Raw genomic sequence first — 13,620 nt, 5'->3', positions numbered from 1 at the left:
ACAATAAAAAATGCCTCTTACATATTTACAGGAGTTTGCTATTACGTTATGAACAACGTCTCCCGAGTATAAACTCAATATTGAGTTCGCAATAATGCGTAGCCATTTTATGCGCTCGATGTATGGAATTCTCATGTTTATGAGAGCTGCTATAAAATTTTTAGGTTATATTAAAAGTTAATGGTGTTATACTGTGCACAGAAAATTGTTTGGATAAAGACGCGGGCACATTCACACTTCACATCTACATGTAATATTTACTTAATCACCATTGTATAAATATTAAAAGTTTTTAACCCTAAATTATAAAGATGACGTCAATTTTACTCTGCCATATTGAAAAAAAAATCTGCTTTTATTTGTCGAAATATATTTTACTAATTAAAGTTATTTTTTGTTAATTCACCATTATGTTCATATATTTAATGCTATGATATTGAAACATAAACATTTTTATCCTAACGGGGTAGGCAAAGCCAACAGTCTCCACAATACTGGAATCTCACGTTCAGTTCGTTCACAAATTTCAACTATGTTATGCGGTACAAAAGGCTATAAAATTACATTATGAAGTTAAAACATGAGGGAGGTATTCAAAACTAATGAAAAATCATGTCCCTACAGAGCAGGATAGTTGTAAAATACGATAAATTGTTTCCCATGTTAACTACTGTAAGTTACAAGAGGTAGCGGAATTAAAATTATAATTCTTGCTTCACAATCTAAAATTTATAACGCAATATCTAAGTAGGTAATGATTACAAAATTAAACTACTCATAAAATTAAAGGTGCTGTGCAGTTTCCGGCACCAATAGGAAAAAACATAGAACCACTCCCATTCTTTCTCATGGATGTCGTAAAAAATGCGACTAAGGGATAGGGTTTTGCACTTGGGATTATTCTTAGACGATGGGCCAGCAACTTGTCACTATTTGAATCTCAAAACAGCCGAACGTGGCCTATCAGTCTCTGTCTAACCCGTATGGGATAAAGTCGGGACTGTATGTATGTATGTGTACATACTGCATATTGATTTTTTAATTTTGCCCATGTTATGCCTTACATTTCAGCCCATTTACATACATTAATATTATATGCTTGGCCAGAGAACGCTATTACTATAATTAAATTTAATCAGTCTATATTTATTTAATCAGTTACAACCTAAATTCTCTGGAGAGAATCCCTTGTTTTGCCAATTGACCATGATTGGTGAACTTTCATTATCGCTCTCGCTTACAACTTTAGACTAACGTACTAGTAACAACAGGGCACTAACCGTCGCGATATATGACATCGTAAAGCAACAACGCTAAGCTTCATTGTTGCCGTAGGTATTATTGTTGGCAAAAACAAAAGTTCATTCTTTATGTTTTTATCGTCAAAACTGTGGTTCATTCGTCTGATGTTGGCATCGTTTATAAAATGAATGAACTCAATTCAAATTGGTGTCCAGTCCGATCTGTCAAAATTTGTTTATTTTATAAAGAGGAAAATTTACCATGACATAAATTGGACATTAGCTCTCGTATTGATTTGCAATTGCATGATTGCCTGACAGTAACTTGATTGAAGAAGTTGATTTGTAATTTAGTTGTACATGTGATTTCTATTAAATTTAAAATTTTCTATATTTTAAATGTAATAGAAAAGACGAAAGCGTCTTTAAAAGCTAGTGTCAGAGTGATTGCGGCAAAAATTTGACATGCATGTTTTAAGATAATGGATGAGATGGAAGGAAGGAATCCCAAAACTCTCAAGAGAACAAGAAAAAGATTAGATTTCCCTGTACTCTCGACGATAATCTATCAAAAAATGAGAGGGGTAATAGTGTCTTAACTTCATTCTGTCCGTAGAAAACACACATTGGAAACTTTCAACAGAAAACAACTCAAGAAAGTTGTAAAACTAGTGAATTTCAGGACGAACAGTTATTGGGGGTAATAAAACTAATCGCGCGGGCGACCCCTGGCGGTGTAAACTCACCTCCGATTCGGAAACTTTTGTTTTACGTACAATTAAGTGTTACGCTAACCGTCCCGAGGTATTCAGAAATTTAGGGCGGAGGGGCATCGAGTTCACATTATTTCTGAAATTCCATTCAGTGTCAGATATTGATCAACAAAGGATACCTTGTATCTTTTGATATTGATGATTGAATGATATTACTAATTGACGACAAACGGTTATTAAACTTACTCAAATTTTAGTACACATTACGGAGTACCTGGTCCCTTTAGCATCTATATCACACAGCATCTATATAAAAATGCTGCAGTGCAGTTTGTTAGCGCTTCTTCTGCACTGACGCATTGGAAGCGCCTGTAAACTTAGTTATAAGTAATTTAATTCACGTCAACCATTGTTGTTGAACCATACGTTTTGACAATTATTAAGCGATATGAAGTATCCTTTAATAATTCAGTATAAAATTTTGAATTTTGAATTTGAATTTGAATTTTGAATTTTTGACATGATCCAGATCTCCCATTTTTTTCGACGAAAGAAAATGCTCATCCGTTTGAACAACTTTTGTAAAGACGTCTTTTCTATAATTCGGATGATTTAGCTGGTCTATAATCGTTCTGCATCAGGTGATCCAGATCTTTGATTTTTATACGCTAACAGAAAATGCTCATCAGGTTAAACAACTTATATTATAACGTTATTTCGATATTTCCTAAAGTTTAGCTGAGTTGTTATGGTTCAACAGCAGCTGTTTTAGGTTCCAGAATAAATTAGGCTATATAACAAAAAAAAAAATTCAGCCATTCGTGCAGAAAGAATTAGACCGACCCCTTGACAGCCTCGGCTGGTACTGGAAATTCCAGACCAATACGCCGTGTAAGGGCCGTGCTGCGTCGCGTCGCATCCTTTCCGCTTCGTTTCATTCACGCACAACACATCCAAACGTCTTTCATCCATCATCTGGCATACTTCCTCAATCTTATCCTTCATTCCTCCTCTTACATTCATCGTCGCAAAGCGGCTTTCAGCAGACCGCATACCGCTCCCGCCGGGAACGAGACGTGATGGGGTGCGGACACCATCGCCGCCATTTATATGCTTTTTAAGGTTCATAATGCGATTCCCACGAGACGCTAGGGAAAAATTTTGTCCGCCCCAGCAGAGCCCCGCATGCCAGGGTAAGGCTAGCCATTACCTGGGGGTCGCCCAACCCCATGGCGGAAGTGGCACGCTCGAGACTAGGCTCGCCCCTAGCCATGCATCCATCGGCGCGACCTTAGATTGGCAGGGATTTACATTAAAGAGGAATCCCAAGTCTATCCCTTAGTCGGCTCTTACGACATCCGTGGGAAAGAGATGGAGTGGTCCTATTCTTTTGTAATGGTGCCGGGAACCACACGGCAGAACCAAAACTTTATTTCTAAAAAAAAAAAATTTTATCACTTTAATTACAGTTGTACGCCAGACTTTAAGCTTGTTGTACCCCACACTCACCCCACATCGTGAAATTCAGGGTGTAGGTACTGTTACACGATACTTTACATAGATAAGATTGTTAAACACTTCGTGAGCCCTTTATTATACTTGCAGAGTCGAGAAAATTTGCTTCAAATTAGGTAGGTCTAAGTACATCGAAATCTTCTAAGACAATAGAAATGCCATTGTATTTAAAATTATAGGAATTAGGTGTCACAAATTTAAGTCGTACGCGACGAAAGGTTTTTCAACATACATGCATACATATTATCATATCTTATCCCTTGCGGGGTAGACAAAGCCAACAGTCTTGTAAAGACTGATAAGCCACGTTCAGCTATTTGGCTTTAAGATAGAATTGAGATTCAATTAGTGACAGGTTGCTAGCCCTTCACCTAAAAGAAGAATTCCAAGTTTATAAGCCTAGCCCTTAGTCGCCTTTTACGACATCCATGGGAGAGAGATGGAGTGGTCCTATTCTTTTTTTCTATTGGTGCCGGGAGGTTTTTCAAAGCTTCAAGAACTACGAGTTAGGATAAAATAGCTCAGAATATAGTCAGCTTTTCTTTTCCCCGAATCTCGTCCAATTAACACATTGCCGGCTGCTCATTCGGCATTGTAAAATGCCTAGGCCAACTGTGAAATGAATAATATTTCATGCATTATCCAGGCTTCGTATAGCCTTATTTTGTTTTCGCAGTTGAAATCCTTTATACGGACAACCCCCGGGTCTTCACCCGGGAGAGTGTGGTACTCCTGGCACATAATGTACCAGCCTACCCACTAAAACCCCGCCGTGCGCCGTTCTTGCCATTTTGAGGGCATCATGCCAGCCATCAGCATCATCATCATCGCAGGCATTTCACCACGATGCCCAGGAATTTTATTTAATGTCAAGTTATACAGATTGCCGTAAACATGTTTACCAAATCAGCTTTTAATACTAGATATTAAGATATCATTTCGCATCCTATGAGTGCAAGTCACATGTAATACTGTGAACTAATTTCCATTTGCCTACGCTAACAAGCATGATTTAAGCCTTAAGGGTGTATAAAGTTACCAAAATCTGTCTAGACACTAGATTTTAATAATTTGTGTACTTATCAAAGTTTGGCTCTTGCGATTCAATAATTTGATATTTTAAACGAGAATAATTTAGATGAAGTCTTTTTTTTGTATAAAACAGCCGACTACAAAAGTTTTGCCTAAACAGCTGAGAATATAACGAGAAATACTTTGCGATAAAAAAGAGACTGAAATGATTAGTTAGCAAAATTTCATTGAGTAACTTAAGTATTTCAAAAATATCCGTTAATATTGTCTTCAGTTAATCATCATCTGATATCAATATTGATTCAATATCGTAAAACAAATGCCGCTCACAGCCAAACGAAACCGCTAATAAAGTAATTGCAAAGTACCATAGCTAGCATAGCATAGCTTTCACAGGCCTGATTGTGATTATTATAGTTTCACATAGATATAAATACGAATAGATCAAAGAAATGTTTGTGTAATGCCTTTAGACTCAATACTGGTAATATAATATTATATTTTTCATCTTCCTGGTTCCGATTAATTTTGAATTATATTTTAATTTTGGTGATTTTGAGTATATATTTTTTATTCTATATTATTAAAAGTATACGTAATAATTGATAAATAAAACGTAAAAATTGACATAGGCATCTACACTTACCGATGTTACGGTTACGGCAAATTCTCCTCTGGCAAGAAAAAGAACTATCAATATTATGTCTATGATTGAGTGATTTTGTATGTTTATCAAAACTAATAAGAACATTTTTTATTACCCTATTAAAGATTAAGATAAGAAAAACAGAGATGGACATTAAATTTTACCCTTTGTTAACGTCATCTTAACGCTTAAGAATTAAAAAAAAAAGAAGTCATTAAATACCTTTTTCAATACATAACAATGAATTTTATTTTTATAACATTCACTCATAAACCTTATTATTGATTTAATAAGTAGGTGTGATTCGTGATCTATGTTTATATTGGTCTATGTGAAGTACCAATGTAACGATTACAGTAAATGGGCAATGAAAGCGAGCACCATTTGCCAATTGATGGGGACCCCGTCGGTGCAATAAAAATAAAATAAAAAAAAAATAAAAATATTTTATTGGGTAACAAAATCATTACAAATAATAGTAATTGCTGGGGCCTCCTTTTAAGCGAAAAGGCTTGTGCCAGGAGGCTCCGCTCTTCTTATCGCTAGATTACATTGTCACCAATATAATATATAAAGTTTTTACATGCTATAAATTTGGAAATAATATAAATAGAAAAATGTATAAAAGAGAATATAGTTACACTAGCTATAGTTACGTTATACATTGTTACTGATGAATGTCTCCAGTTCATCATAGGTTTGATTTCTTAACCATGTTATTAACATAGATTTGCACTCATAATAGGATTTGTTATATATATACAGTGTTCTATTAATTTTATTATATAAAAGGGAAGCACGAGAGTTAAGCTGCACCCTTGCAAATTTTGTATTTGTGTGCGGAATGTCAGCAACGGCGTATCTTCTTCTTCTCCCTGCAGTGTCAGATTTAAAGGATAAGGTTTTATGTTTACCATGAAATGAGTTCCAGAATGTACAATTTCCTAACAGGAATGTGCCCATAATGGCCATGTAATTGGACGAGTCATTGATATCCTTTTCATCGTTAAGAAAAGACTGCATCGAAATTAATGTAAGTTTAATTTACAACTCACTTGGTGATGGAAGGTTCTCATTTTTTAAATCAATCGTTTTCTCTGATTTGGTCTGATCTGATCTCTGACTCCGTAAACATTGTTCAGATTTCTGTAGTTTTTTTTATTTGATAATTATATACTTAGTACTAGTTGGCCTTCAATATAATCCACTAGGTATATGGTAAGTATCAATATTCCTGGCCAGGGCACGATGAGAAACGAACTTTATTAATCGAACTGGGTCTTGGATGTTTATTATATTAATTTAAGTATTTATTATGAAATATAGTATCTTGAGTTAGTATCTCGTAACACAAGAATTTACTTCGAGCTAAACTTAATCTTTGTAATTTGTCCCTTATATATTTATTTATTTGACATTTGGATAAGGTGATGTGAACTTGGTTAAATCGAAGATATTTTGTAAGTTGGTCGACTTATACTAAGAAACTTGTTAAGCCTGATTCTAACTCTTGACATGTACTGCAAGTCGGTACAAGTTCAATCTGGGTGGCATGTATAGCATGATACGTTAAAATGGGTTAAGCTCTTAATTTTCTAATTACAAAATTGTAACATCAAGATAAAGACGTCCACATAGGCCCTTAATTAATTGAACCTATCCAATCTTCGCCAGGAATTCAGCGTTTTTATCTGACGCTTAACGTCACTGGTCATCAAAGAAAACTGATTCTTTGCACCGCGCACTAAGGTTAAAAGTTACGATAGGTTTCTTTCCTTTTAATTTGCAATTTTCCGGCTTACTATTACAGAGGGATTAAGTTCCAGCTTCGGATAGAATCTTTAATTTCCTCAGGGCGTTAAGGATCTGTCACACCGGCTGACTTTTGGTCTGGATGTTTTTTTTTTGTTTGGTTACTTACTTTCTTGTCGTGAAAATCTATGAAAGTAATAACGTTGTTGGCGATGTTCAAAAACGTGGTGAAATAAAATACTAAATCGCGCAAGAAGTATTTCTACGAATTATAGTATAATTTAATGCATTGCATGCAAAGGTATTTGTATAGTCCATGTGGTTACGTACCACAGTGGTTCTCCCGGCAGTCTCATGGACTTTTTTTTGGTAAGTATTGGAGGGGAAATCCTTTTTACAGACGAAGCATGGCAATCGGAAATAGGACAAATTATTACTTAACAGTTTCATTTTATTTTATTAAATCATACCAGCGTGATAAGCCCTTTATTGCCGACTCAATGATATTCGATTCATATTTAAAAGAGTGAGATGGAAGACTAGTTTTTTCTCCACTTCTGTATAAGCACTCCCAATGGAAGGTCTGTATTGAATGTCACATAAATCACCTGGGATAGGGATCAAATTAAATACGTATATCCCTTTTTACCCCAATACCAAATTGACTTAGTTTTGGCTTTTTTATTTAGTGATATACATATATAGCCAATCAGAGCGTCATATCGGTGGTCGAATTGATAAAGTCGCAAAAGGGCACAGGTTCAAGTCCCACCTAGGCCATGTACCAATGACTATTTTCGAAGTACCTAATGTACATTAGGTTGAATACTAACCAATGCTCTTACGGTTAGGGAAAACATCGTGAGGAAACCTGCACATTCAGGCAACTGGATGTGTAACCATGATCGATACAATACGGGTTAGGTTTACCTGCAAAGGTTGCGGAGGTCAGATGGGCGTCACTTCGTGTAAAACCTGACTCACCCAATCCAGGATCCATGGTCAAAGGCATACCCCGGGCTGCTTTTCAGAGTGGTGAGGAGGCAACCGGGACTAAAGCCAGGAGGAAGAAGATACATATAGTCACGTCTTTATCCTTTACAGAGCTAATAGTCTCGAATAGACTAAAATGTGTGGTTCTTAACTTTGTGGTTCCCGGCACCAGTACAAAAAAGAATAGGACCACTCCATTTCTTTCCCATGGATGTCGTAAAAGGCGACTAAGGGATAGGCTTACAAACTTGGGATTCTTTTTTAGGCGATGGGCTAGCAACCTGTCACTATTTGAATCTCAATTCTATCATTAAGCCAAATAGCTGAACGTGGTCATTCAGTCTTTTCAAGACTGTTGGCTCTGTCTACCCCGCAAGGGACATAGACGTGACCATATATATGAATGTATGTAGACTAAAATAACACATCAATGTTCCATCCATCTGTATTGCTTAATAATGGAGTTGAGATTCAATAACAAAGATCAGATTTCTATACTTCTTTTTAGCGTGTATATTCTGGCAGATCATGTTAACGAGGACCTGTTTGTCTAGACACATAATTCATAGCGTTATCATACGTTTTCTTCAGTTTTTGAAAGATGGTAGGAAACCTGACACGACAATTACTAAAGAAATTTCTATACTCGTAATTTTACTAAAAAAAATATATCTTTATTATTAAGTAAATATATAAAAAAGTTTGAGAGTAAATAAACTGGTACTTCGTGCGTAACAAACGCATCATTGAAAAAGGTTTCACCAACAAGTTTTAATCAAAATCCATACGAATACTGAAAAGGGAAAGCGAACAAAAAAAAAATACATAACATAGCAAAACTTTTCTATGGGATGTTCTTTACTTGTACAAAAGTATATTCCAAGTTTAAATAAAGACCCCTACTACTAGTACACGATTCGAGAGTTAAAGATTCTAATTATGAAACATTTTTATGCATATTCGGCTTTCAAAATAATCCCATATCCCTGTTCTAATTCAAATTTCCCGCCAATCATCAAATGCAACGCCATCTGCACGGAAACACAAGGAAATACTGTTTCGCGCGGCGTCCGCTAACGGCGCATTGGAGCTTCTCAAAAAGTATTTTTTCATTTTAAGCGAAACTAATAGAAAATATAAATTTTCTACATTCAAATCTTCTACATCTTATGTATAAAATTCTCGTGTACAATGTTCGTTCCCGTACTCCTCCGAAACGGCTTAACCGATTCTCATGAAATTTTGTGAGCATGTTGAGTAGGTCTGAGAATCGGCCAACATCTATTTTCCTAAGTGATAAGGGTTGTCCACCCTTAACATTTTATTAACTAGAAATTACTTAAAATTTATTTATATGGTAAAACAACGTTTGCCGGGACAGCTAGTAAATATATATGATCATGTCCATATCCCTTGTGGGGTAGACACAGTCAACAGACTTGTAAAGACTGAAAGGCCACGTTCAGTTGAATGGCTTAATGATGGAAACGAGACTTAAATATTGACAGGTTTTCTCCCACAAGTGAATCGAATTCGAGAACCACAAGTAACGAAGAAAATAACTTTATGAAAGGAACGCGGGGGTGCAAGTTTTCGTTGTCGCTCGAAACGAATGAATTTACAAATGTATCGGTGTTATTGTGATGCCCCTAATGGAGTGGAAGGGAATGGGGGGACGTGTGTCTATATGACAATATATCGTATATTTTCAGATAAAAATACAATAGAATTTAAAAGTATTTAGAATGAAATTGGTGTCAATATCGTTGTTGATATTGAGAAAAACATTTTGTGCCAATTAAGTAGGTATTTCTCCTCTCGCGTAGATTGTACAAGTCAATACTTAAGGCGTGATTCCCAGGACGAATAGAAAAATGAAAAGAACCATATCTTTTCCATGGATGTCGTAAAACACGGTTAAGGGATAGGCTTATAAACTTGGGATTCTTCTTTTAGGTGATGGGCTAGCTACCTATTTGAATCTCAATTCTGTCATTGAGCCAAACAGCTTAAAGTGGCCTTTCAGTCTTTTCAAAACTCTTGGCTGTGTCTACAACGCAAGGGAAATAGACGTGACTATATGTCTATGTTTTTGTCAAATACTTAAGGTTATAATATGTATATAGAATATAATCAGAAAGCATCAGTTCAGCATCATATTTATCTATTTTATCATTTGTGTATTTTTTTTATCATTCTTAAATTGACACCGGATTATTTCTCTGTTTGCTATTCTCTAAAGGTTGACTGACAGAAAATGCTATTAGTATTAAGTCCACCTTATATACTTAGGAGGCTCAAAAAAGTTTTAAGTAAATAAATATATACATACACGTGTATATTAGAATTTCATCACTACATTTTTCATTAGCCATCAGCAAATCTAACGATAACTAGGTAATCTAAAAGCACGTCAGCCCCCACGGGGGGTAGCGATGTATCTTCCAATAATCAGGAGACAGGAAATTGGATCGGCCTGTGAATTAAGTTAACCCGCCGATGGCACCCGCCGGCCATTCGGGTACACGCGACTCAAAAATAGTGGAATGTTTTTCGAGAGTCAAAGATTGATGAATCGATATGAAATCGTTCTAAGAGGCGAAATAAATGTAACTAGATTGTCGAAAGGATTTACCTGGCGGTGCATAGAAGCGTGTTGGTCTTAACACTAATGTGTGGCATAAACAGAATAAACACGGCGGAAATGAGAGGATTATGTAATCTTTTATATATAACATAGATGTTTATGTAAATAAATCTATTTCTAATCCTATTCCTTAAATTGACTGCCCATTGTCACTTTTTGAATATCAATCCTATCATTGAGCAAGCTGAATGAAGTCTTGGAGTGCTTTCGAGACTGTTAGGCTCTGTTTAACCCATTTGGTTTATTGACGTGACTGCTCAAAAAAAGAGGGTTTCCAAATAAGTGAGTAAAAAGATTGATGAGTGCGAATTAAATATTTTTACCATATCTTTATTTCTCATAGTGTAAACTGAGCCAATAGCTCTAACATCTGTCTATCCACGAAGCGCAATATGTATTGGTATGATCTTTATTTCGAAAGTTACAGAAAGACACATTTTACATATTTTTATCATTTACTGAAAAAGAGTAAAGTATGAGGGACAACAGTTATCAAAAGATTGAAAGGCTACGTTCAGCTGTTTGGCTTAACGATTGAATTGAGATTCAAATAGTCACAGGTTGCTAACCCATCGGCTAAAAGTTATCAGATGTTTATTATAAAGCAAAATAAACGTATAAAAAATGAAACACTCCGAAATCAAGTAACCGGTAAGGCAACCCATTGAAAACATGGAAAATCCATCAATATCCCAGCCGACACAAAAAGTAGGGAAAATTCGCAAACAAACACTTATCTCGATCACACTTGTTATTGATCACTGCGTTTTAAATTTGTACGCGATCAATCATTTTGATGTTGAGTTGTTTATTTTTTATTTTGTTTCACTTCGGCCGCCTGAATGATGTTGTGGAGTGATTCGCTACTGGGTTAATATCAAAATGTTTGTAAAAAGTCAGCCTCTATGTGGTGGTATGATAGCGCTTGCTTCAGAGCCATTGGGTTTGGGTTTCGGTTTTTTTTTGACAAATTACACAGATTGAGTTAGCTTCAAAGTAAGTTCGAAACTTGTGTTACGCGATACTATCTTAACGAAACTATATTTTATAATAAATACTTATATAGATAAACATCCAAAACCCAGGCCAATCAGAGAAAGTTCGTTTCTCATCATGCCCTGGCCGGGATCGAACCCGGGACCTCCGGTGACACAGACAAGCGCACTACCACTGCGCCACAGAGGCCGTTAATCAGACAAGAGTGTGAACCTTCTCCGGCAGGAGTAGCCTACGAACGGTTTGATGACAAAATATTATGGTATTGGAAGATCGTGCGACAGAATATTTATTGGAGAAAAAATTCAATTTTGTTGACAATGATTTCATCGAACTTTTAAGGACCAAATTTCGAATGTCTTAAAAAAATGGAGATGTTAGGAGTACCCGTAATCAAATATGCATGAAAGAGTGTGGAGTAAGCGTGAGAGGTCTATAAGGATCGTAGCAAGTGGAAATCCATAGTCTCTCCATACCTATTATCTACATCTATAGCCTTTGAGAGGTAGACTGAACCAGCAGTCTTGAAAAGACTAAAAGGCTACGTTCAGCTGTTTGTTAAAGATGGAATTGCTATTTAAATTGTGACAGGTTGCTAGCCCATCGCCTACAAAAAGAATCCCACGTTAATTACCGTTTCCCTTAGTTACCTTCACGACATCTATGGGAAAGATATGGAGTGGTTTTAATTTAAAAAAGTGGGAAAGGTTTTCCAGTTTGATCCTTGAGCTCAGCAACTCCTGTGCACTTAAAATGATGATGGCTTGCTGTTAGTATAGAAGCGGCTACCGGGAACCACACGGCGCTATAGCACACCCATAAGTTGAACCACAAGTGCAAAATTCGCATCATGCAAGTATATTGCACCATTGGAAACCTGCCAATGTAATTTTGTGCATTATTGCAGTCGACACGCGCTTATTGTCATAATATGCCTACAGGACTATTTTGTAAATTTATAACCAAAACGTGTAAATGCAACGCGAAAATAAATCAACTATAGAATTCTTCCATGTAGTTTATTTATTGGTGCCGTGTGGTTCCGGCCACACAATACACACACACACACACACACTATGAAAACAAGAATAGGACCATCACTTTTCAATTGATGTCGTAAGAGGCGATTAAGGAATCGGCTTATAAATTTGGGATGCTTCTTTTAAGCGATGGGGTTTTGTGCGAGTTTTACTTTTTCAAACGAGTTGAGCAAGAAAACGCAAATTTGCATGAAAATGAATTAGTGCCATGGTGTTACCACTAGATGGCGCTGATTAAATCGCACACAAACTCGCGTTTACTTGCACGATGCGTTTGATCGATTCAAACTCGTATTAAAATTGTAAATCGGGCACCTTAACCGTTCGACCAACGACAAACTAAGAAACTATTCGTGTATCTTGACCTAAATAATGTGGGATCAAATGAAAATCTATATTATTTCACACATGAATGCACAAGTGGAATAATTGTGAGATCCATTTCACGCGTTGTGGACACAATTTTCTACTTCTTTAACTTACGCTCAGAAGATTCATAACCAATATTTTTCATATGATTACAGAATTACGTTTCGCTAAAGTTTATATAGGTACATGCATGCATACTGCATCTTAAGGGGTATACAGTGCCAACAACTATAAGGCTGAAAAGCCATGTTAAAGTGATAACTTAACGATTCAATTATTAGAGAGTAATAGGCCAATCTGAAGTTAGGTACTTCTATTTTGTAACGTACATATTTGTATGAAGCAAAGTAACCGTGTAACATTCATTTTCTGATTCAGTATTTAATTTATCTCCTTTTTGACAAAGAAGTTATAATTAATTTAAAAAAATAAGTAACTATGTGTAAAATCTACTAACTGTACCCCTGAGAGAAAAAAAGAACCCTTTTTTAATTAAACTGAAGTAAGTCATTTAAAACAATAATTAATTATTATTTGTGCCCATCACAATTCTATCCTGTTTTAATTAATTCGTACCCTTTTCGCAAATTATAAACGCCATAAATAATACGAAATAATATCATCAATTTGATCTATAATTAAAGAGAAATGAAGCGACAAAAGCGAATGATAGAAC

This window comes from Amyelois transitella, chromosome 8 (genome assembly GCF_032362555.1).
Source record: "Amyelois transitella isolate CPQ chromosome 8, ilAmyTran1.1, whole genome shotgun sequence".
Lineage (NCBI taxonomy): Eukaryota > Metazoa > Arthropoda > Insecta > Lepidoptera > Pyralidae > Amyelois > Amyelois transitella.
The sequence above is the reverse complement of the archived record's forward strand: the minus strand, read 5'-3'. Positions refer to the sequence as shown.